We start from the raw sequence: 24,003 nt of genomic DNA on the forward strand, positions 1-24,003 counted from the left end.
AAAAAAATTAGCAAAGATAAATTATTTTAATGGTCTATTTAAAAATATGTCCTAAAACACTGGAAATACTATTAAAAATTTCAAATATTTTAATGTTAGTATTAATTTTGTATTTAGAAAACCTCCCCAATGTTATATGAGGAAATGATTTGTATCTATAGAGAATAAAACTAATTTAATATTTTAAGATTTTTTAATTAAAATGTAAATGTCTGTCAATATCTTTTAAAATTCTTTCTCTTAATCATTTGTCATATAATCAAGATTTTTTAAGTCTAAAATAGTATGTAAATTGACATGTAAAGAAATATTGTTAAATTTCTGAATATTTTATGTTAGTACCAAGAAAGAGAAGAAAACTAAAATTTATATATATATATATATATATATATATATATATATATATATATATATTAAGAAATATAGCTAGAGAAAAATTATGTCCTTAGTTTGAGAGGACTTGGGATCAGATATGTGGCAAATTAGGATTTAACATAAGCATAGCCTAGTTTAGCAGGATAGAACTAGATTATCACACTTGAATACTTTAGGAAAACATTTTTTAAAATATTCCATAAACTTCTAACTAGTGGACAGTGTTCTAATATAACACTTTTTGTACAATATAAATAAATCCAGATTAGCTTCCTCATATTTTTGGCAATTTTATATTTAAATATTTAAAACAACATACAGATTATTTTTAAAATATAATAAGAGCAAACGTTATTTAATAGTATTATGTTAACATAAGTGATTCTATTTGGTTTTCAAAGGAAATTATCCACATTGTGTTCAATAGTAGAATTGTGTATTTTTTTATCCTTTGCTTTACTCAACAGCAAAAGACTTTTGTGTTTGAATTGGAAGAATCAACAACGTATTCATTATCATTGGCTAACAATTCAATAATTATCATGTCCATATTTTTCCTTTTAAATATACAACTCATTTCTAAGCAGTAGAAATAGTGAAATAGTCAATATAGTGGAATATCCCCAAATGGAAAACTAGAGACAAAATTTGTTGATTTAAAAATTCTTATCTAAATTTATGTCTAATGAAACCTTACTAATGACAATGCAAATATAAGATTTGTTCAAGAAATGAGTATGGTATTGAAAATTACTCTTAGGATAGTGCAACTATTGCCAAATCCTTTTTTAAATAGTGTTTGATGGTATTAGCTCTTTGCATTTGATTAAAATATTATTTACATATCAATTGTTTCTATTTTCCCTACAGTCGTTAATATTGATAGGATAAATTACTAGATTATAATCTTATCTTCCTAATATTAAATATAATTGTCAGCAAACTTAGTCCTTCAAGAAATTCATCTTAATCTATTTAAAAAAATTTTTAGCTAGAAGTTACTATTAAAAATAAGAAATTTCAAAAAAAGAAAATAGATTTTTACAGAACAGAGTGATAGATGCAAATGTAGGCTCTCAAAATCATGTTGCAATATACAGTTTTAATGTAGCCATCTAGATTATTTCAATGTTTTCACTATTTTAAACTATAAAAGATAAAATAAAAACAACAAGCTTCATGGATAGCAAATACCATTGACTTCCACTTGAGAATCATAAAATCTGATAAACATTTGCATGTGAGCCAGAAATATGACTAGATATTAATCATCATATTGGCTGAGAAACTTTAGAATGATAAATGACAGTGAGGGGACCAAACCCTGTAGACACACAGCTAATCTAGAAACTACAAACCATGAAAATCCTCATATATTTCAAGGATAAATGTAACATAAATTCCATGCAACAGAACAGGGCCCATAAAAAGTAGCAGTAAAGGAGGAAACAACTGGTCTTAAAATGTTGTGGATAAGAGGCCACTGGTGAAAAGCATTTACAGTAGGAAATGCTAAAACATTTTTGTTAATTAAAAGCAAAGTTTCAACATATTAATTTTAAACGTTTATTTATATTTTCTCCGATGAGTTAATCCATCTAAAGACAATTGTCATATGTGATTAAGAAGTTAACAAGTTTTTTTCAGTTTTTATAAATGCTTTTAATATAATCCATCACTTTTTAATTTATTTTACAGTATCTAATTTATCAACATGAGATATGATAGACAATAAATTTTGTTAGATATTTAAAAAAATTTTCTTCTAACCATTCATATCAAGTATGCTTTTTGTATGACACTAGTAGTTGTAAAATTTTAAAGGATATGGAAATTTAAACAAAAACGAATCATTACTGGATGCATATTTTAAGAAATTTCACCAATATTCCCTTCAATTGATTGATATTTTATTTTTAAGCTAAAATAGTTTGCTTAGGTAAGATAAAACTAGAACATTCAGTAAAGTTTAAATATGGTTCCAGTGATTCCAGGAGTGGGGAAATTTCACACACTAATAGTTGTATTTTACATTGTTTGGAAAATTATGATCTTTTTAAAATATTAAGACTCATAACTTGGATACTTTCATTCTATGACAAGAAACAGATCATATAAAAGTAGCCAATGTTGTGGATTAAGATTTATTTTTTTAGAGACAAAAAAATACATCAGCTTGATCAGGAGAGCATGGCCTAAGTAATATGGTATCGAGGATTGTTTATAAGGATTTAATTATGGGAGCTGGGCAGGAAAGTATGAGTGTCTGTTACCTCTGCCTTTTTCAGTGAGTCTAAATGAGCCATTACTATGTGTCATCAGAATTCACGGTGAGAAAAAAATAATAATAACCTGGACATGAGATGATGGGCATCTCAGAACACACAGGAATCCCTAAGGAGAACTGAAAGCTTATGAAGATATTTTGGAGGTGACACCGTCACATTCAATTCAAATCTACAGAGGCACTGACTTGACCACTTAACCATGAGGTAATAAATGTGTCTGGTCCAGAATGCAGACAGGCTAAGGGAGAACATTCAGCAGGAAAGAAAGTGGTTTTGGATGTGGAGGTCCTTTTACCCTGTTCCACCCCACCTTCCATTTCAACACACCCCAAGAGGGTAAGAAAACAGATCATTTAACACCTATGCAAACTTCAAGAGCACTGAACCCCTTTCTCCAATCTTCAGAACTTAACTACTACTGTACTATCTCACATTTTTCTTGTGTCTGGTTCAGTCCCAGAATTCTACAGACCCAGATCAGAACCACCACAATTAACGTTAACAATTATTATTTTTTTTGAAATAAAAAAAGTATGTTAAGTATATTGAGCCATACACAGACTACAGAATATTGTAAAACAATTTAGCATATTTATCCATAGGAGAAAAAAGATTATATAACTAAAGATGCAATATAATGACAAGAAATAATTGAATAAAATACAAAAGTACTCTCATAGTAAAGATCAGTTAAGCTATAATAGAATGGGAATGATTTTTGAAAAATGTTCTTTTTTCAATTTTAATATTCTTAAAAAAGCATATTAAAAATGTGTTATGCTAGGGCTGGGGTTGTGACTCAGAGGCACATCACTAATCCATCATGAGTGAGGCACTGGGTTTGATCCTCAGCACCACATAAAAATAAAAATAAAGATATTGTGGATATACCTATAACTAAAAAATAAATATAAAATAATTTTTAAAAATGCAGTATTTAGAAAAATTAAAAAATGGTGTTTTGCTCTTTAGAAAGTCACTTCAGATCTCCAGTTCATATATTAAAAATAATTAATTTGGTATAAGGAGACTTCTTTACTGGAATAAATAATGTCATATATGAGGTAGGAGAGATTAAAGACCTTTGTCCCAAACCCCACCTCAACTCAATCAGCAGAACTGGTGTGAGCCTAAGGATTTCCCTTTCATTCTTCCCTGTTGTTGTTATCTGTTATCACAGAATCTAACTTCCCCAAAGTGTTAACAACAAGGGTCTGTTTTTCAGAATACTGCTCAACTAGTTCCAGGAGCATACGCAGAGACCAAAAGTTTGACCTAGAGCAACTTAAGAAGGTAAAATCCCCACTTAAGATCCCATACATATTATTTGCATTTCAAGCATCTGATTTAAAACCCAGGAACAAGAATATGGTGCATGCATAATAAGCATTATGGGCAATCACAGGAATCTGTCAATCACCCCTCACTTAGCATAAACCACTTCTAGTAAAAAACCTGCAGAATGTAGAAGCACACATAAATAAGCCCAGATTCCCTCTAATTCCTCGTACAGATGTCTTTTTCATGTTCCCACTGCACCCTTATAGCCTATCTTCCGCCAATAAACTCTCTTAACTGTTCCCTTGTCTTGGTAAATTCTTCTCACCACCTGTGCACCTGTCATCACCCAGGTCCCATGACAATATATATGTCCTAGTCATTTTTCCTAAATTTTTAAGTTTTTACTTCAGCTACATTCCTATTTTTACTTTTATCATCAGTTTGTACATTTATCCAAATATCTCTTTTCAGGAAATGTGTCTAGGCTGTGTTTTAGTCAGGTTTTGTGTCACTGTGGAAAAAATACCTGGCAAGAAGCACTTAGAGGAGGAAAAGTTTCTTTGGTGATCATGGTTTCAGAGGTCTTAGTCCAGAGACTGACTCTGAGCTCTGGGTCCAAGGTTAGGTAGCACATTATAGGGGAAGGGCTGAATATAGTGACGCTCTCAGCTCATGGCAACAGGGAAGCAGAGAGTGTGGGGCAGGGTGAGACACCATAGGAAAGATGCACCCTTCCAAAGCACACCCTAGTGACCCACCTCCTCCAGCCATGAGCACTTACCACTCAGTCAGTCCATTCCAACTAGGATAGACTGATTCAGGATAACTCTCGTAATCCAATCATTTCACATCTGAATATTCCTGCATTAATAGGAGCTTTTCAGGTACACCTTACATCCAAACCATAACAGGTTTCATTAAAACACCTTCCCTTTTTATTCTCTAATTTGAAGTTATTGCACTGAAACTCCTGGAAATATGGGTGTATTTATCAATGCAAGGATTTTCATTGACAAACTCAGTTTGACTTCATTTCAACTTCAGAGTTATCATTTGCTGATTGGAAGAAATCTATTCTATTTCTGGTCTTGTGTTATAAATTTTCATAACATTTGCTAATTTCAAAATGTAAGTGCATCTTACTCACTGTTATAACTAATACAATTGATATGACAGAGTTATTTTTCAGTCACTCATTAGTAAACATATTAGGCCAACACATAGAACATAAATATAAATTGAGCCAAAATTTTACCTTTCATAAAATTCATGATTACTTTATAAATATAGTATTTTCAACTAAACATCTAATCCTGATTTTTGTTTCCTTACTTTATAGTAAGTGAAAAAAATACCAAAAGAAAGAAGGAATATCAATTGTCTTTCTCAAATTCGGTTACATTAACATTCTTTCTTTGCTTGTAGAATCATAACCACGATGGCAATACATATATAATTTTAAATAATACATAAGTAAATTTTATCATGCAATCATTACTTCCAAACCTTCCTTTTGTTCCATTTAATTTTGGCACACATTGATCAAATTTGAACTCTTCATTGTAATATCAACAATAATAATGAAAGTAGCCATTACCTACATATTGCTTACAATGGATTGTACATTGTTCTTAAAATTTTACAAGTGTTAATTTATTCAAAATTTTTAATAATCATATTTATTTAGTTCAGCTGCATTCATATTTTTACTTTTATCATCAATTTGTATATTTATCCAAATATCGCTTTTCAGGAAATGTGTTTAGGTTGTGTTAGTTTAGTGTGAAGTTAATGTGTTAATGCTCTATGAGAAGACACAACCCCAGGAAAGCAATAGGGGAAAGGGAAAATGATTCAGGGGAGAAAGGAAATTAAGTAAAAGTTTATGTATCCTAGAGTCACAGTGTCAAAAGGAAATTAAAAAAAATTGTTTAGTAAAAGGTAATTGCTCCAGATCAGACCTATGGAATAAATGGGCCTCAGATCTGTCTGTTTAATCTGCTGACTTCTCAAATGGGTCTGATATTAAAGTGGGAATCAGAGGGTGTTACCTCCTTAGAGTTCCTGATTGTGTGATGTAGGCCTCCCAGACATGTGCTCAGACATGCTTTTGGCATGATTGTACCAAAGTCCTGGAGCTATAGCAAATTCTACTAGAATGAGGATAATGGATTCATGCCAAACCTAAGCTACTCCCAGAGTGGCTCAGTTTCAGGAGATGGGACTAGGCAGTGGTGATCAAGATCCTAGTTAGCATGTAAGACTAGGCCCAACTGAGATCAAGGTTTTTGGAGAAGTGTGAAATGTCTCTGTGGCAAACTTTGCTTTGTGCCTTATCTATCTAGATATGCATGTCAACTCTAATGGTGTCTTGATCTTTTCACTTATTTCTAATGAGGGACGGCCCATGTCTAACATTTAAGATAACAGCCATTTCAGTCTCCTAGATGATTCAAAAATTATTATCGAACCAAGCTGTGGCTTCTGTTCTTGTACTCAATGACAGAGTAGCTAATCTGAATCATGTTCCACCACCACCACCACCTGCAGTAGATTTCCCTCACCTGCGACAGCATTTTTCCTTGTCCCAGATTTTCTGAGAGTATCTGAGCACCTATGCTGGGCCATACTTATTGCCATTTCATAGTCCTCTTAGAATCCTCTAGGTTTTAGGTGTTTTCCTACGTAGGCTTCATTGTACAGTTCCTTAGTGTGAGTTAAATTAGCCTAACAGTGCAATAAAACCTAGCTCAAAATGATGTTCTGGTTTGCTGGTATTATCAAATACTATCAGATTCTGTATCAAATATATTTGAAATGGTCCAGTTATTCCTCTTTTCCTAAGAGCTGCTAAGTGACCACAGGTTCTTTAGATAAGAAATGGAATAATATTAACCGCATATATTGAGATGACAATTGAGGAATTTTTATTTATTTTTTTTATTTTAGGATATACATGACAGTAGACTATATTTTGATGTACTATTCATACATGGAATATAATTCACTCTAATGAAGATCCAATTCTTATGGTTGTGAAGTTACTCAAATATGAACATAGGAAAGTTATGTTCTATTCATTCTACAATCTTTCCTATTCCCATCTCCCCTTTCTTCCCTTCCCACTTCCCTTATGATATGTTAGCAACCACATATCAGAAAGAATATTTAGCTTTTGGATTTGGGGGATTGGTTTATTTCAATTAGCATGATAATCTCCAGTTCTATCCATTTACTGGCAAATGCCATAATTTAATTTCTCCTTATGGCTGAGTCATATGCCATCGTGTACATACACCACATTTCCTTTATCATTCATTTGTTGTAGGGCACCTAGGTTGGTTCCATATCTTGGCTAATGTGAGTTGAGCTGCTATAAACATTGATGTGACTGCATCACTGTAGTATGCTGATTTTAAGTCCTTTGGGTATATATCAAGACATGGGGTAATTGTGTCAAATGGTGGTTCCATTCCAAGTTTTTTGAGAAATCTACATATTGCTTTCAGGAGTCCTTTTACCAATTTGCAGTCCCACCAGCAACGTATGAGTGTATGTTTTCCCCTACATCCTCGTCAACATTTATTGTTACTTATATTCTTAATAATTGCTATTCTGACTGGAGTGAGATGAAATCTCAGTATAGTTTTAATTTGTATTTCTCTAATTACTATAGATGGTGAATATTTTTTCATTTATTTTTGACCATTGATATTTCTTCTTCTTTGATGTATCTGTTCAGTTCCTTTGCCCATTTATTGACTGGCTTATTTGTTTTTGGTGTTAACTATTCTGAGTTCCTTTTATGTCCTGGAGATTAATGCTCTATATGTGGTACAGATGGCAAAGAGTTTTTCCCATCCTGGAGACTTTCTCTTCATTCTCTTGGTTGTTTCTTTTGCTGTGAAGAAGCTTATTAGTTTGATACCATCCCATTTATTGTTTCTTGATTTATATCTTGGGTTTTAGGAGTCCTGTTGAGGAATTTCCTAAGCCAACATGATGGAGAGTTGGGCCTACAATTTCTTCTAGCAGACAAAGGGTGTTTGGTATAATGCATAGGTCCTTGATCCACTTTGAGTTGAGTTCTGTGCAGGGTGAGAGATAGGGTTTCAATTTCATTCTGCTACATATGAATTTCCAGTTCTTCCAGCACCATTTGTTGAGAGGCTATCTTTTTTCCAATATATGTTTATGGTGTGTTTGTTTAGTATGAGATAAGTATGTTTATGTGGGTTTGTCTCTGTGTTTTATTTTGTGTTCCATTGGTCTTCATGTCTGTTTTTTTGTGCCAATACCATTCTGCTTTTGTTACTAACTCTTTAATATAATTTAAGGTCTGGTATTTTGATGCCTCTTATTTCACTTTCATCACTAAAAATTGTTTTAGTTATTCTGGGCCTCTTATTTTTCCAAAAGAATTCCATGACTGCTTTTACTATTTCTATGAAGAATGTCATTGGCATTTTAATAGGAATTATTAAATTAAATCTGCATAGTACTTTTGGTAGTATAGACCTTTTGATAATAATAATTCTAAATAATCCAAGAACATGGGAGACTAGTATCCTTTGTGGTTTTGGTACCACAGATTAGACTTAGGGGCACTCTACCCCTGAGCCACACCTTTAGCCCTATTTTGTATTTTATTTAGAGACAGGGTCTCACTGAGTTGTTTGTATCTTGCCATTGCTGAGGCTGAATTTGAACTCACAATCCTCCTGCCTTAGATTCTTGAGCCTCTGGGATTACAAGTGTGCAACAACATACCCAGCAACTAGTGTCTTTTCAATCAGTGGGCTCTTTGATTGCTACCATACATCTGGTAAATTTATGAGTAACCATAAGCACTTAAAATGGAAATGAAGTTTAATCTTCTTGAAGTTATCTTTTATTTTTTCCATCATGAAAATCGGTTATCTTTTATGTCTTGAAGAACACTATGATCATCATCAATTTATTAGCCACTGTCATGTACTTCTGGGCACCAATGAACTCTAAATATAAACTTCAACTTTACTTCCTATTTAGATGATAGCATCTGCTTCAACAATACAAATCCAGTATCCAATGCTAGCACCTGACATCTGCCAGTTGAAAGCACTATGAAGAACCTCAATCTTCTGCATCATCTCCAACTTCAATTCTTTTTTTTTTTTTTGGTGGGGTACTGGGTATTGGAGATTAAACCCAGGGCAATAAATGACTGAGCCACATCAACCCAACTGCTCTTTTTTATATTTTATTTAGAGACAGGATCTCACTGAGTTGCTTAGGACCTTGCTAAGTTGCTGAGGCTAGCTTTGAACTCCCATCCTCCTGACTCAGCCTCCTAGATTTTGGGATTACAGGTATGCACCACCATGCCTGGGTTCAACCTCAATTTTAACCTACAAAGCGAAGGCACCAAAAAACTTACAGATAATATTCTTCTTGCTTCCAGTGCAGATCCTGATGCTTTACTAAAGATAGTGTTCAAATATTCAGTGTGACCATAATCAGATGGTAAATTCTCAGACTTTTATTCTAGGGTTGTAACCACTCTGAGACTTTGGATCCCTTCTTCAATCTCATGTCTCATATTCACAGAGTCCTAGCATCCCTAAAACACATAGTGCAGGTTATTTCTTTCTGTTCATGGTTTCAAGAAGGCACTTCAACAAAAGATGATCAACTGCTCAGCTCCAGTTTCCTAACAGAATACTGAATCCTACATTATAAATTTGCCCACAATTATCAATGAATTTTTCCCTAAACTTCCTTACCTTTAGTCCTTATCACCTGAAAGTATTAAGGTGATGTTTCCCCATTTTTCACTTACTTTGGTGCTTGGATTTTTTATTCTAAGTAATTCATACTTTCAAGTTTTGAATGTGCTGAAAACTGACCCTATAATTTTTTAAGACATGGAGGAGAATGGATACTGAGTTGAAATATATCTTCTTGTGAAGCAAATGTTCCAAGTGTGATGACCACAGGGTCTTCAGACAAGGAAATCTTGTGCCTTTTCCCAATGAAATAGTGAGGTTTCTGCCAGTCAGGTAGTTACAAGGAATTTGGGGAGTTAAAGATTCCTGAGCTCATAGACTCACATCCCAAGTCATAGGTTCTCAATTTTTTCTACTATGATCTTAAATTTGGCATAAGACATTTACACTTTATTTAAGTTGCTCTGCTACATCCTAGGCTTGATTTTAGCACAGAATAGCCTGCAGTTGTGGGATATGATAATCTCCTTTGAAAGTGCTTTAAAAACCTCTGACTTTTAAAACATGTCTTAAATTAGAGATTAAATGCCCTGAGCATATCATTTTCCTTGTGTTTTTGCAAGATCTTTAATGTCATAAAAAAATAGTCACACCACAATCCTCACAGGTTTCATAACCCTTAAATCCACAAATGCAACATCCACTTGATCCTCTAATGCCTGACATCTAATAACAATTCAGAAAGTTGAACTCTTTAATAATGGGTTATGTTATGGCATGCCATACCTATACTTCCCATCTAAGAAAGACAAAGAGATTCTTGTTACTACTCGATGGGTGAAATACCTAACCCCAAATCCAATTACATAAACCTTACTTTCAGGGTCATTCCTGGTACTGTCTTACTTTGAGTTTCTTAGAAAAAGATGAATATGAAAAAAATCCATATTTTATGTCTTTGAATATAAAACCCTGGTCAATAAATGAGGAAGAAAGGAGACTGTGTCAGAGAAAAAGAGAAGTCAAATTACAGGTGTTGCCTTACAGAACCACATCAGCCTTTCAAAATGTTGCTAGCTATTTGAATCTATACAAAGGCCTTATGGAGTTGCACACCATAATTAGCTGTTTGGGGAAAGAAATATACGAACTTTGCTTCTATACCTTCCTTATCCCCTTTGTTTCGCTAACAAAATATAATCCATCATGCATTAATTTCTCTTCTCTTCTGCATTGAGTCATGAGGCCCTTCTTGGCAGAATCTGTGGCAATGAGAGGCTCTGTGTTCTGATAATGTTGAAACTGCTGGGCCTGATATTGTCATTCAGGAGTCCTGCCAAAGTGCCATGAAAGAATTTGGGCTAAAGCCCAGCCTGTATCCCACAAGTGAAGCTAAAACAGCCAACAATGTTAAATAGGGTACCATTTAATCAAGCTTCAAATGCAAGCTCCTTGGGGATTCAAAAGGGATATTATTAATTATATAAATATAATTGTTATATTAGGGATATAGACCTAAACTGGGACCATCCTGGTCAAATTCAAGCTTGTGTCATCCTTGGAGGATTAAGATTCACCTTATGGGTAACCAGGTTTCTTTTTAAAGAAGAGGTTAAAGTCCAGAGGTAGCTGAAACTAACTGAAACTCTCAAGTGTATGATGCAGGTTTAGTCCACACTACAAGGTAGGTCCTATGATTATCTATTCCATAAGTAAGGAAATTGACTTACAATATTCTATTACATGTTATGGAATGTACTGGATTCTTGATAAATATTACTATTCTTTGTGATTATATTTCAAATCCAACTAACTGATAAAAATAAAAATGTAAGTAGATAAAGAATTGAAAGATAATTAAAATTGATGGCATGTTGTGCTTGAGAATTTGGCTTAAATGTGGAACATTTTTCAGTTTAAATACGTAAGTATTAGAATTAGATTCAGCTAAGTAAGTACAATCCCTTTGGGGCAAAGCCTTTATCACTAAACTGACAGAATATTTGGGAGTAGAGAATAATTGAAAATGTGTGTGTGTGTGTATGTGTGTGTGTGTGGTGATACCAAAGAGGAATGGTTGATCAATAAATCTTGTCAGGTTCTTAATCCCAAAACCACCAATCAGATTAACTGCTCTGTTAGCTAGAGAGAAGTACATGAGCAGACTGATGAGTGCAAGAATGCTATCCGGTGAAACTTGTCAATATGGGGAGAAACACCAAGAATGAGATCCTCCAACAATAGACGTTCAACCTGTTTAACAAAGTTCTCCTGTCAGAAAAGCACTGTAAGTTTCAAGGTATAAATAATTTTTGTATATTATAGGGAGTGAAAAAAATTCCCATCAATGGAATTATTGGATTAGCATGCACACATATGTTTAATCAGGATATATTATGCTAAGGCACTATAAGAGGTAGTGCCAGTTTATGCTCCTACTCATACAAGGGAGTTATTAAATTTTTTTCAAGTACATAGAGCACAGATACTGCCCAATCAGAACAGATTCTAGAACATGTGTCCACAATGGTATGTCTTAACTGAATATTGGCCCTGCACAAACAGTAGATGAAAACATGGATTTCTCTGCTCATGTTGTCAATATGGGGTATTAACTAGCCTTTTGATTTATTGTCAACCAAATATAGAAAAAAGTTTTGTGTTGTTGTTAGGTGGTTTATATATCTTTAGTTAGGTGTAAGTGTGAGCATATTTTTCAATTTTACTTGCTATTTAATTCTTCCAGAATTGTATTTGTCCAATTTTCATTCTGTTTGTTTCATATATTTAAGTTAGTTTATGATGTGGATCAATCTATTGATTAGCTTGCAGAGGTGGTACAGAGAGATGGCACATTAATTCAACTTAGACTATGTTAATTAAAATAAATAAATAAATAAATTGGTTTATGAGTTTCCATCAAATTAAGGAATTTAGACAGTCTTCCCAAATTCATGATTAAAAATAAACTCAAGTATTTATATTTGAGTAAATGAATACATATGTACTGATCTATATGAATTATATATGCATGTAGTCTTATGAAATTTCATTGCTAATTCAAATTATTGTTTTTATCACTTACCCAATATTCATAAATAGCTCTCTTTATGGACTCATAATTTAATTTTGCTATATTTACCAATTTCCTACAGTGATAATCATGACTCCCAACATATCAATACATGTACTCTTTTGATCTATCCCACAACAAAAATAAAAATTAATAAATTGCAATACCAATTCCACCATTTACAACAAATACACTAAATAACTTTCACAACTTCTTTTTAGTTATTTTTGTCCTCATAATAAATAACCCACTGAGAGTGAGCAATCATCTGCTGTGTTTTAAAATTACCTAAATTAATTCCTGGCATGTGTGATTATGTTACCAATTCAGTATAAAGTTAGATTCATTTTTTCTCTTGTTCAAACATTCATTTTAAAGTTTTTACCTTCCTTTAAGTATATTTTATATTTTAGAAAATTTGCATTGTGAATGTAGACATCAATAACCTGTGAAGTCAAAATTGCTTTCCATTCCTTTTTCAGACACTCTTTTTAGCATTTTATTAGGTTCTCATTTATGATTGTGTTTTTGGCAAAAGTGAGGAAAGGAATTTCAATGACTTTAATTGCTTTATAATTTTCTGCACCTTGCTGTTTTCACTCTACATTAGCTGATTATGCTGATATAGATCTTTCTCATGCCTTTATACTGTTTCACAGTATTCCATTGCATGAATCTGAACCAAGGTTCTTCAATGCATGTATGTCTTTATGTTTTTCAATATATTTCCATTACACATTCAGCTGCAAAAATATTCATTTTTATTTTTTTTCAAATGCTTTACAGTATATATATCCTTGGAGTTTTGCTGAGAAGTGGGATCTGAGTTAATGGGTAAATGGGTACACAACTTTGTTGGATGTGACCCACTTGTCCTCTGTAGGGAATTCCATTTTTCATTTCTATAAGCAAACCATAAAAGAACCTCATTCCCCATAGCCTTCACTCACAACTCCTCAGTATACTGTGAAGCCTTAAATGTATCTTTATATTTTACTAGGCAAAAATATTTATCTTATTTAAGTTTATTTTCCGATTTTCTTATCTGTGAAATTGTGCTATATGATATTTGACTGTCTACCCAAGTTTCTTACCCATTGCTATGTCTTTCCTCCTGTTTCTGAAAAATTTTATATTTTAAAAGTTTTTGTTTTGTTTTTTGACTTCTTTTATCTACTATTTCTGTTGAGTATTCCGAGGCTTATCTGTTATATAGCTTTTTAAGTGATGTTTTAAAGTTTTCTCTGAAAATGTTAGAATTTTGTGATATTCTATTTTAAAATAATTGAAATAATTCCTACATAATAGTTCTTATTTCTCCTCTAAGTTCCCAGGACTTTTAATAATGCTTTATTTTAGTATTTTTTCTTCTTCTTTATGATCTACATTCCCCAAGTTCTCATCTTTAGAATTCTCATCTCTGACTATATTCTTCCTGATGTACTTTATCCAAATATATTAATTGAAATGCCACATATAGTGACTTTTTCATTTTTATCTCCATTCAGACCCCTCTCCTAATTTAAAAAATCAATTTCTGCATCAGAATTTTATTTAAAATAAACATACATACCTAAAACCATTAGGTTATTAATTGCATAGAATTTGAAAGTTCTTTCATATTTTTCTATGTTTATTCATGACTTTCCCAAGCCATAGCATCTCTGACTAGCTCCTCTTTTGTCTTTCCCATCATCTCCTTCTCTATCCTATCCAATCTTTAAGTTATTCTATATTAATGTCTACTTTTCTCTTCCTTTATCATTATATCCATGTTAAAGTCATCGTGAGCTGAGCTCAATTTTTTTTTTTTTTTTTTTTTTTTTTTGGTATCAGGGATTGAACTCAGGGGCACTTGGCCACTGAACCACATTTCCATCCCTATTTTTTAAATTTTATTTAGAAGCAAGTTCTCACTGAGTAGCTTAGCTCCTTGCTTTTTCTGAGGCTGGATTTGAACTCATGATCCTCCTGTCTCAGCCTCCTGAGCCACTGGGACTACAGGTGTGTTCCATCTCACCCAGTCAAATAATCATGAGGTTTCATCTATTTTTTTATCACTAGTGTTAGGCCTCCATCTATGCAACATTTCTTCATCTAAGCTATGAAAAATACATTTTCATACAGTAAAGACCCTAAAAATAAGTTAGTTACTTGTATCTAGCACCAAGTAGAAAAACAAAACAAGCCAACCATACAGATAAAAATCTTTCCATCAATATAAAAGACAACCTGGTTATAGTTAACTTATTTTCAACCAGTATTACTGAGCATATAAGATGTGTTAGTTACCATTATAATCTCTAGGAATGCAGTAGTGAATAACAAATGTAAAGTTCTAATTAAAAGAAGCCTTTACTTTATATTTACAGAGAGATGCTCTTTTGACTTCCAATATGTCATATTTCTAACAAATTTTCATGGGAAATATTGACTATATGCTACTGTCCCTTAGGTTACAAATTTAGAATTAAATTCTGGTGTGGAAATGGCTCCATGGTAACTTACTTATGATTCGTCCGGCCCTAGCCTCTAATTGGCTTCACTCTCTCAATCTAATTAATGCTTCCAGTAAATGCCAAAGAGCCATCTTTAGAAAATCATATATTACCTCTTCAGTTTCCCTGGGACCACTCATTTATTCTAAACACAAAATTCAGACATTTTCCTGTTTGCAGTCTTGCTGATGTCCCAAACTTATTTCTTGTTTCCCTCCCTTCTTGCAGTTTAAGTTCTAGATACGTGGATGTGCTTCTGGCTCTCTGACCTCCAGGTGATCTTCCAGAATTCTTCAGTACTCACATTCCATCTCCCTGACACTGCTCTGTTGAATTTTTCTCCCAATCTAATATACTATCTAGATTTTCACTCAAACGTTTTCTTCTGTCCTCTGTCCTGTTCCTGTGGCCCCATTCCTCCAGCAATATGTGAACCTCCTTCTATTGAACACTCAAGATGGTTCCTCCAATATAATCCATAGTTTATTATGATTCTTGGCATTTAATTATCCTCTCAAGACTGTTGGATTTATTTAAATGACAGATGACCTACTTTTCACATTCTTGCATTTCTATCATTATATCATAAGCTTAGGTTTTGAAAGGTAAGAAGCTAAATATTTGGCATATAATAAATGAATAAACTCCATTATCTGTAATACACATCAATACATAGATATTTATATTGTGGATATAACACTAACTCCTTCTGCAAGTTAAGGAATGCAAAATTCGTACCTAACCTGTGCTTGAATGAATGATTAGTAGAGCAGCCCATAGGAAAACGGTACAAAGCAGGAATATATATTTTAGCTGAACTATGAAGAGAGAGAAATAGAAACAGGATACAGAGAGAAAAAATATAGAATATTGGGAAGGAAAGAAAAAGAGAGGAATACAGGCAGAAAGTGATGAAACTGAATGACTTTTGCATTTTTATAGTCATATTACCATCACTGGCTTCTCCCAAAGGTGTACCTTTGCTTTATAATCTAATTTGAGGAAGTTTTCATTTTAAAAGGTTTATTTCTGAGGACATGATGGAAAATTACATTTGGGATGTATTTATTTGTTTATGTTGACATTACATAATACTCTAAATGCCAAGCATCTTTTTATTTCTTATAGCCTTAGGGAAATTCTCTATAGTTCTATGCCAAATCTTACAACTTTGATGTAAACAATAACAATTTGTTTTATAACCTACAATATTCTGAACAATTCAATACATAAAGATCCTAATCTTTTTCCTTTATTCTAAGATTCTTCAAAGTGAAATATTACCTTCATTTTATGGAAAAAGATATGGCCACAGAGGAAAATGACTTGTGTGAGGTGATGTGATCAGCAAACATGCCACAACTAAATCTCATCATCATTTCCTTGGGCCAATGCTGCTCAATTGCATGGCATCTCTTCCTACCCACAATCATTCCATTGAAATATCTTCACTTGCTGGTTCACACACATTACATACATGTAAATCATTCTATTCATAATTTCCAAGTGCTTTCAATCTCAGAGTGGGCTATTGAAAGAGAACATTACATAAGCTTTTGTGTATAATTTAAGACTCTAAATTCAGAGCACATGTGTTGCCACATTTAATAAATCAATTGATTGCCTGAAAGCAGGTTGCATTGAGAACTGAAGTGTACATTGTTATCTCTGTGATAATAAGCACAAATAGTCAATGAAAATTTCATAACTTTTATAGTAAGGAACTCATTTTGATTTTTATAATTTATTGTCACAGAGTTTATTTTTATTTCAAGGTCCTCATTTGCTTCAGACAAGTTTATATAGATAGGAAAACTCTTCCTTAATAATGTGTTGAAAAACTTTTTCTGTTAATGTGGAAATTTAATAATCTCAATTTTTCTGAGATTCTAAGTTTTAACATATATATTTGCTTAAGTGGAAATGTGAAAGTAAACAATTAGTTATAATTGGCTAACTCCGCTTATTTTGTAAGGAACATTAGGGAAATATATTTTCTGTTATTTTCAGTTGTTTAGTAGCAGCATGAGGTCAGTGCACTCATAGTTGGTAATTAGATAGAATGTTCAAAAATTTATTACCCAAATATCATGCTTTCCATTTTTAATTAAATTATACCTGAAGACACGGCAGGTATAGCTACCCAAATTAAGTTAAATTGTTCTCTACATGCAATTTTGTTATTATCTAGATTTTAATCCTTCATGGTAAAATATACATTTATATTTATATGTATATGAAAACATTTTCTTTCCTATTTCCCCTTTCACTATTTCAAAAAAGAAAAAATTAAGCACAGCTGAAGCTTCTACAATGGATGGCATAATCTGATCTTAAATCTTTCCTTTAGACAATGTGTTCCCATGCTATGGTACTGGGATTATTTGTTTTAAGACCTTGTGGGGGATTAGATAACATTTCAGATTTTTAACCCTGTAACAAATCTGAATTGTGCTTGGGTATAAACACCAAGTATTCCTATTTTTAGAAAAATCCAAGGTAAAATTCATAAAATGATGCTATGATATATGCATTTAATGTTAGCAGATTTATTCCCAATATGTTTTAACTCCCTTGGAGAAAGTATGCTTGCTATATAAGTTCCTAGAGAAACAGAGAGGCAAATAGGAATAAACTGATAGTCTTTTACTTAACAGAGTGAGAAACAGAGCCTAAAAATGTTTTTTATTCATACAACACTTAGACTGAGATTGCATAAAGTAAGGTTTACATGAAAAGAACATAAATATGTCATTAGGAGAACCCAGATCAAAAAGAAAGGGTGTGTTTATTTTAATGAACGTATAGCTTTAATGAAGTGTTTTACTTGACTACTGTGAGCATGTTTTCTCATCATTAAAACAGTGATAAGAGTGTGTACTTTGTAGGATTGTTAAGAAATGAAATCATATGACCAAGAATGCCTAAAAGATGGTCTTCTCCTCTCTCTTCCCATTGTGCTCTATAATACGTATGAGTAAAAAGGTTTATTAACAGTTGTACACTGACACAATAGGAGGACAGCATTAGTGACCATACTTTTTCTGAAGTGAAAAATTTAAGTATTTGTAGATTAGTTTATTAAACAAATCAATGTATGTTTTTCTTTAACAAAATATAAAGTACCATGCTAGTCTTTCTTTCATTACTTATTTACTTGCATTCATTTCAAATTCAGATGGAAAATTATTGGCACATATTATTAGCATTTGATTTTAGTATTGGACTTATGAAACATTAAAACATTTGATAAAAGTTTACTTTGGCTTTATTTCACTGACATTTTAAGCTTATTCATCTTAAAATATGTTTGATATATTGTAGTCCTTTGTAAGGTTTTCCTTCAAACAAAAAGCTCCACGATTAAAATGAGATGAAGAACATCATTATGACAAAAAATGTTTTCTGACCAATTTAATTTTTGAGACCATGTTTGCTTCTTTACCTTGTTCTCTTTTGGTAGGAGATTTAAGAGGAATCATAAATAGAGAAGGACTTTCTTTTCTCATGTCTTTGTTCTTTTCTTTTCTTTTCCCTCTGAGAAAACTGACACATGAAAATACCCAGTAAAAGACTAATTTACCTTTGTCAGACACGGCCAATAGAATATCAGCTTATATAATTCATAGCAGCAGGTGGGGAGAGCAGAGCACTTTCACTGAATCTGGTCTGCAAAGTGAATTATGTTACAGAAATAAAGTCTTGATTTTATAAGGAAGCTAAAATGAAAAATTTGGCCACTAAATGTTGGAGTTTGTATAGTTCTCAGTCTCATAGACTATTATCTTTTCTGTTCTCTCTCTATTCCTTTTCACTTACACTGCATGACTTTCCAACTTACATGGTCTGTTACCTAGATGGAGTAGAAATCAGAGAAGTTGAGTTCAGCTGCACTAATTGTTTTTGATTTTATGTTTAATTAAAAAGGGATTGCTTACTTGGAAAGAGGGGGACATTGTTTGTAAACCTTCAGAAATCTTCCTCAGGCTGTTCCCTTTTCTTGAAGTTCCACCTAATCTGCATGACTACAAAAAACTGTTAGTTTTAGGAAAAAGGACAGAGAAACAATGGATAAACTCATTTGATATATATTTTTTTTCATTCTTTCTAACATTGCTTTTATGGAATAACTCAATGAGTGTTTTTCTGCATTTCAATATTTTTCATTGATATTTACCTCTATCACTATACTTACAGCTATAGATATGTCTGGGCTTGGCCTCTATCTCCAATCTATTATTGTTTGGATCTGGAATGTCCCACGCAAAATCTCATGCATTAAGTAGTACAGGAAAATTCAGAGGTGAAATGACTGGGATCATGAGAACTGTAACCTCATCAGTAGATTAATCCATTTGATGGATTAATAATTTGAATGTACTACAAGTTGGTAACTGTAGGCAGATGGGATATACATGAAGTAGGTCACTGGGGTTGTGACCTTGAGGATTCGGTCTGTGGCCTCTTTCTATGTCTCTTTGGCCTCTTTCTATGTCTCTTTGGCCTCTTTCTGTCTCTGCCTGCCACAAACTACTTAGCTTTCCTCTAGCATGCCCTTCTACCATGGACTGAATGCTCTGAAACCATGAGCCAAAATAACTCCTTCTTCCTCTAAGTTGTTCTTGTCAGGTATTCTGATCACTGCAAGGCAATTCTGACTAACACACTATAATATCACTCTACTATTTATTTATCTTCAAAAGAGTTTTTCAGGCAACTGTGGGCAATTTTTTTTTCACAAACAGATTCAATAAAATAATTTAAAGAAAACAATTTTTTCTGGAGATCTAAGAAGTTACCAAACGGCATGAATATGCTAAGCCAATATTGCCAAAGAAAATTTCACTGCTTTTCTCACTGAAGGCAGCAACTAAAATTTTGATTGAGTCAAAAATTGTGAACAGAGCTACCATGTAGTCCCCTTTACTTTCAATGTACACTCTTAGTGTCTATCAAAAATATTCAGCTCTTCTGTAATCACCTCCAGGATCTGTAAACCATTACGAGAAAAAAGTGTGTCCACACTCAGCTTCTATCCTAGGACATTGCCTTCCTTTTGAGATAGGGATTGCTGACAATTTGGCTAGCTCTTCAGTGCAAAGGTTTTGTATATTTACCTAGATTTTTCTCATTTTTTTTCCTTAGCAGAAAGGTGGGCCCATCTAGCTCAGTTCACAATCAATGACATTTCAATAATGATCTTTTCCCTCTGAACTTCATTGCAGTAATTTTAGAGGATCCATGCTGCTGCTTCTTGTTCAGTCTAATCATGGGAAGTACTACTGAGTGCATCTAAATTTTCAAGCTTGATCGGGCAAATTTCCCTTGATTATTTCCATATGGAAAAATTTACATTTTCATTCAAAAAAGAAATATAGATTATAACTTCCTATCCCAGGGTTAGAGAAATTCTCTCTAGAGCAGAAGAAAAAGCATCTGTCACCAAATTCACAGGCTTTTAAATTTTACATTAATATTTTACCAAACAGCAATAACTATTGACTAATACTTTATAATAAATTAAATACTTTAAAAGAATAAATTGCACAAAATTATTTTTGAAAATGAGATACATTTCCTCATTAGAATCTATCAATTTTATTTAAAAAGAAACAAAGCAAAATGTTTGAACCAGTTATAGTGTTGGGCTAACCTCTAACAAAATTAAAACTCAGTCAATTTTTATGGTGAGATGGAAATCTTTCTTGTTAGATTGCAAAGCACTGTTACATGTTTCATTAAACAGTGTGGTTGAATGTGTGATTTCAAAAAGGGAACATTTGTCTTTAGTAGCAAGTGTTACTTTACAGATTTGTTATATGTTAGTAAAAATAGATGTGTAAGTCTATTTCATGCTATTTTTATATGTCAGATTGAACTTGGTGTTTGTGTTTAAATGTGGTTAATCACAAACATTGAGATAAGGGAAAGATCTTAGGACTATTGAGCTCTATATTTTCTCATTACCAAATTACAAGTTCATTGGCATTTGAGGTACCCGTATAGACGCAAGAGTACAGATAACAGCAGTCAGGCTACACCTGCCTACACCTGCCCAGTTATTTAATGGCAATTTACTTTTACTTTGAACTTACTTTATACACCCTTCATGGTGACAAGCAGTACTGAATATGAGCAGCTGCAGCCCACCCCCACTGAGCCTGCCCAGTACACTTATAGGGAAAGAAATGTACCAGCTTCAGGCAGAGGATCTTCGTAATAGGAGAGGATGAGACTTGATCAGACGTAGGAGGTATTTGTGCTCAACTCTCTGATCATACATGTCACTGCCTTCACCGTCACCATGGGGAGTGATTAGAGACTGAGGCAGAAGGTGGAGACTTCACAGTAGGGGAGCCCCTACAAAGTATTATTATATTGTTACTATAATTAATGGACTTAAATATTACATTAAATATAATATTATAGTTATTTTTAAGTTACCGTCGATCCTAAGAAACATGTGAAAAGATCACCCAACCAACAAAATGCCTTTACTAATCCTATAACACTTCAGCCCACGTCCATTAGTTTCTGCCTAGAAAGTCCAACTTACATTTTATGTTCCAAAACCTGTCAATCAATTCCTACTCCAAACACTTTTGATTAAGCCAAAATAGCCTTATGATTGCTTCATAACCACAAGCATATTTTTTTCTCTCTCTCCTTGCATTTGCTTTGTTCTCCTTCCTTGTTCTCTTGCTATTCTCTTTGCCTAGATTTCATTATCCTAAATTCCCCAAGGATATAGACTGAATCCTCCATGTCTTTTGTTCCCCCTAATTGTGTTGAGTGCAAGAGTAGATATTCAATAATTTTAGAGTTAATGTCGAATGAAAAAAAGGTATCCTGGCTGATTTTCTCAGGCACATAAGCAATTCTTGAGAGAATAGAGGCCTATCTCTTTGCTATTATTTCTCAGAGATTATGTAATTGTTGTCTTGTAAGAATAACCATGTAATACCTTTTTTTAATTATTATTATTATATGTGGTGCGTCACCTGGCCTCTTCAAGGAGGTGCAGATCGATGTTCGGCTTAGTCATTTTAGTCAATGCCTTGAAACTTATGAAGAGCGCGGCTCCCTGGCACCAAGAGGAAATAAAATTGGAAAGGTGTTCACCTGTCCATCAGGGACCAATGAACAAAGGCAAAGTGACAAATTACACAGAAACTCGCTCTTTGTAAACTCGCTTTTTGTAAACTTTGATAAGCTTTGGATTACATACTGAATTATTATTAAATTCTAACCTGGCTCAGCAAAATTATTTATTAAAATTTTAGAAAAATACATTTAAAATACCTTATAAAGAAGTTATGCTGTGAAGAAGTTATCCTGGGAGAAAATTATAAGCAAATCAAATCATGATAATTTAATGTAGTGGGCTTTGAAGGGTAATATTTGTTATAGGTGAATAGAGAATTTATTATTTTTCCACAGTTGAACTGTACTTTTAAGAAATGTAATTATTCCATATACAAGAATTCAAAATACAACAACAGAGAAAAGAAAAAAGAAGAAGAAAAATGTACTTTTCCTACACCATAACAAGCTTACTGAGCCTTTAAATGAATATATATTTATAAAATTGCCTTTGACAATTCACAGGATCTGATTATGTGGCAGGATGCTCTGACAAAGGATTTGATTACATGGTGCATTGAGCTGTGGCTAGTAAATAATAACCTTCCCTGTTCATGCTTCTACTTGTTATTGTTAGGAAAGAGACAGAATGTTGAGAATTAGTTTGTATCATAAACAAATCAATTACTGATGCAAGACCTAAGATGGCATGACATTTATGTTATGCCACTGAAATTTATGAATGGATAATAAAATTTTCTAATGTGGATGTTAATTTTGTTTAGGTCAACTGTGCTCATGGTAACTGGGCCATGTTACAGATTTCTACCATCTGTGATGAATGATTACAGAGGCTCATAGAGACATTTCTTAGGTGGAGGCACAAGAATCATTAGTCACCCTTTTGTATGACAACAACTGTGTGAGATTCTGTATTCAAATCTTGCACAAGAATTAAAGTAAGTGATAATTTAAATATTAAGCAAAGATTTTGAAATCGTAGGCAGAGAATTTCAGGAAGGGGTACAATGCTAGCAAAATTATATGTACTGTAATCACAAAGGAATCTAATTTTTTTTAGTATTTCAGTTCCTGTTAAGTAAATATATGTGTGCTTAGAACAAACATGAATGCTATGGAAGATCTCATTGAACTTAGGTGCAGGCTTTAGATATTTATATCTAAATACAAACATGTATAAATATGTGTGTATGTTTCCAAATAACTTAATGAAAAAAGAGATTAATATATGTGCATAAATCTCAGAAACAGCTCTGATGAGACAGGGAATATTGGTAAATATGAATTACGCTTGTAAAGCTGTTAAGATTGAAAATTCGAGTAAAATATTTTTTCTTAATTTTTGTCATTTATTTTTGCAGGGTATATTTTATTTATATATTACATAGAAAAGGTGTTTAATACTTTTGATTTCAACAATGAAATATGTAAATAGATTCATACCCACTAACACAGATGAAGATGGCAAATTTACGTGAGTTTTAACAGCAAAGATTAGTACAATTTCTAGCATAGGCTAATAGCAGCAGACATGTTAGATAACCCAATGACTCAAATTTCATTACAGTCTTTTAACTGAAATTATATGGAAGATACAAACTAGTTTTCCTAGACCACCTTACAGGTGGTATAAGGTGCATTTCTTAAAAGCAACTTTACTGAGATATAGTTATCAT

The 24,003-nt window shown here is 32.9% G+C and overlaps 1 long non-coding RNA gene across 1 annotated transcript in view; it reads left to right on the forward strand.

The window, feature by feature from the left end:
* Nucleotides 1–11,132: 11,132 nt before the first annotated feature.
* The window catches only part of LOC131423233 (uncharacterized), a 68,170-nt gene continuing 55,299 nt past the window's right edge, over nt 11,133–24,003 (forward strand). Inside the window, exon 1 of the long non-coding RNA XR_009224407.1 lies at nt 11,133–11,336. This is a non-coding gene — a long non-coding RNA (uncharacterized LOC131423233). The remainder of the gene's footprint in view (nt 11,337–24,003) is intronic.

Source organism: Marmota monax, unplaced genomic scaffold, assembly GCF_021218885.2.
Source record: "Marmota monax isolate L192 unplaced genomic scaffold, Marmota_monax_Labrador192_F-V1.1 WCK01_AAM20220418_F8-fsc00113, whole genome shotgun sequence".
Classification (NCBI taxonomy): Eukaryota; Metazoa; Chordata; class Mammalia; order Rodentia; family Sciuridae; genus Marmota; species Marmota monax.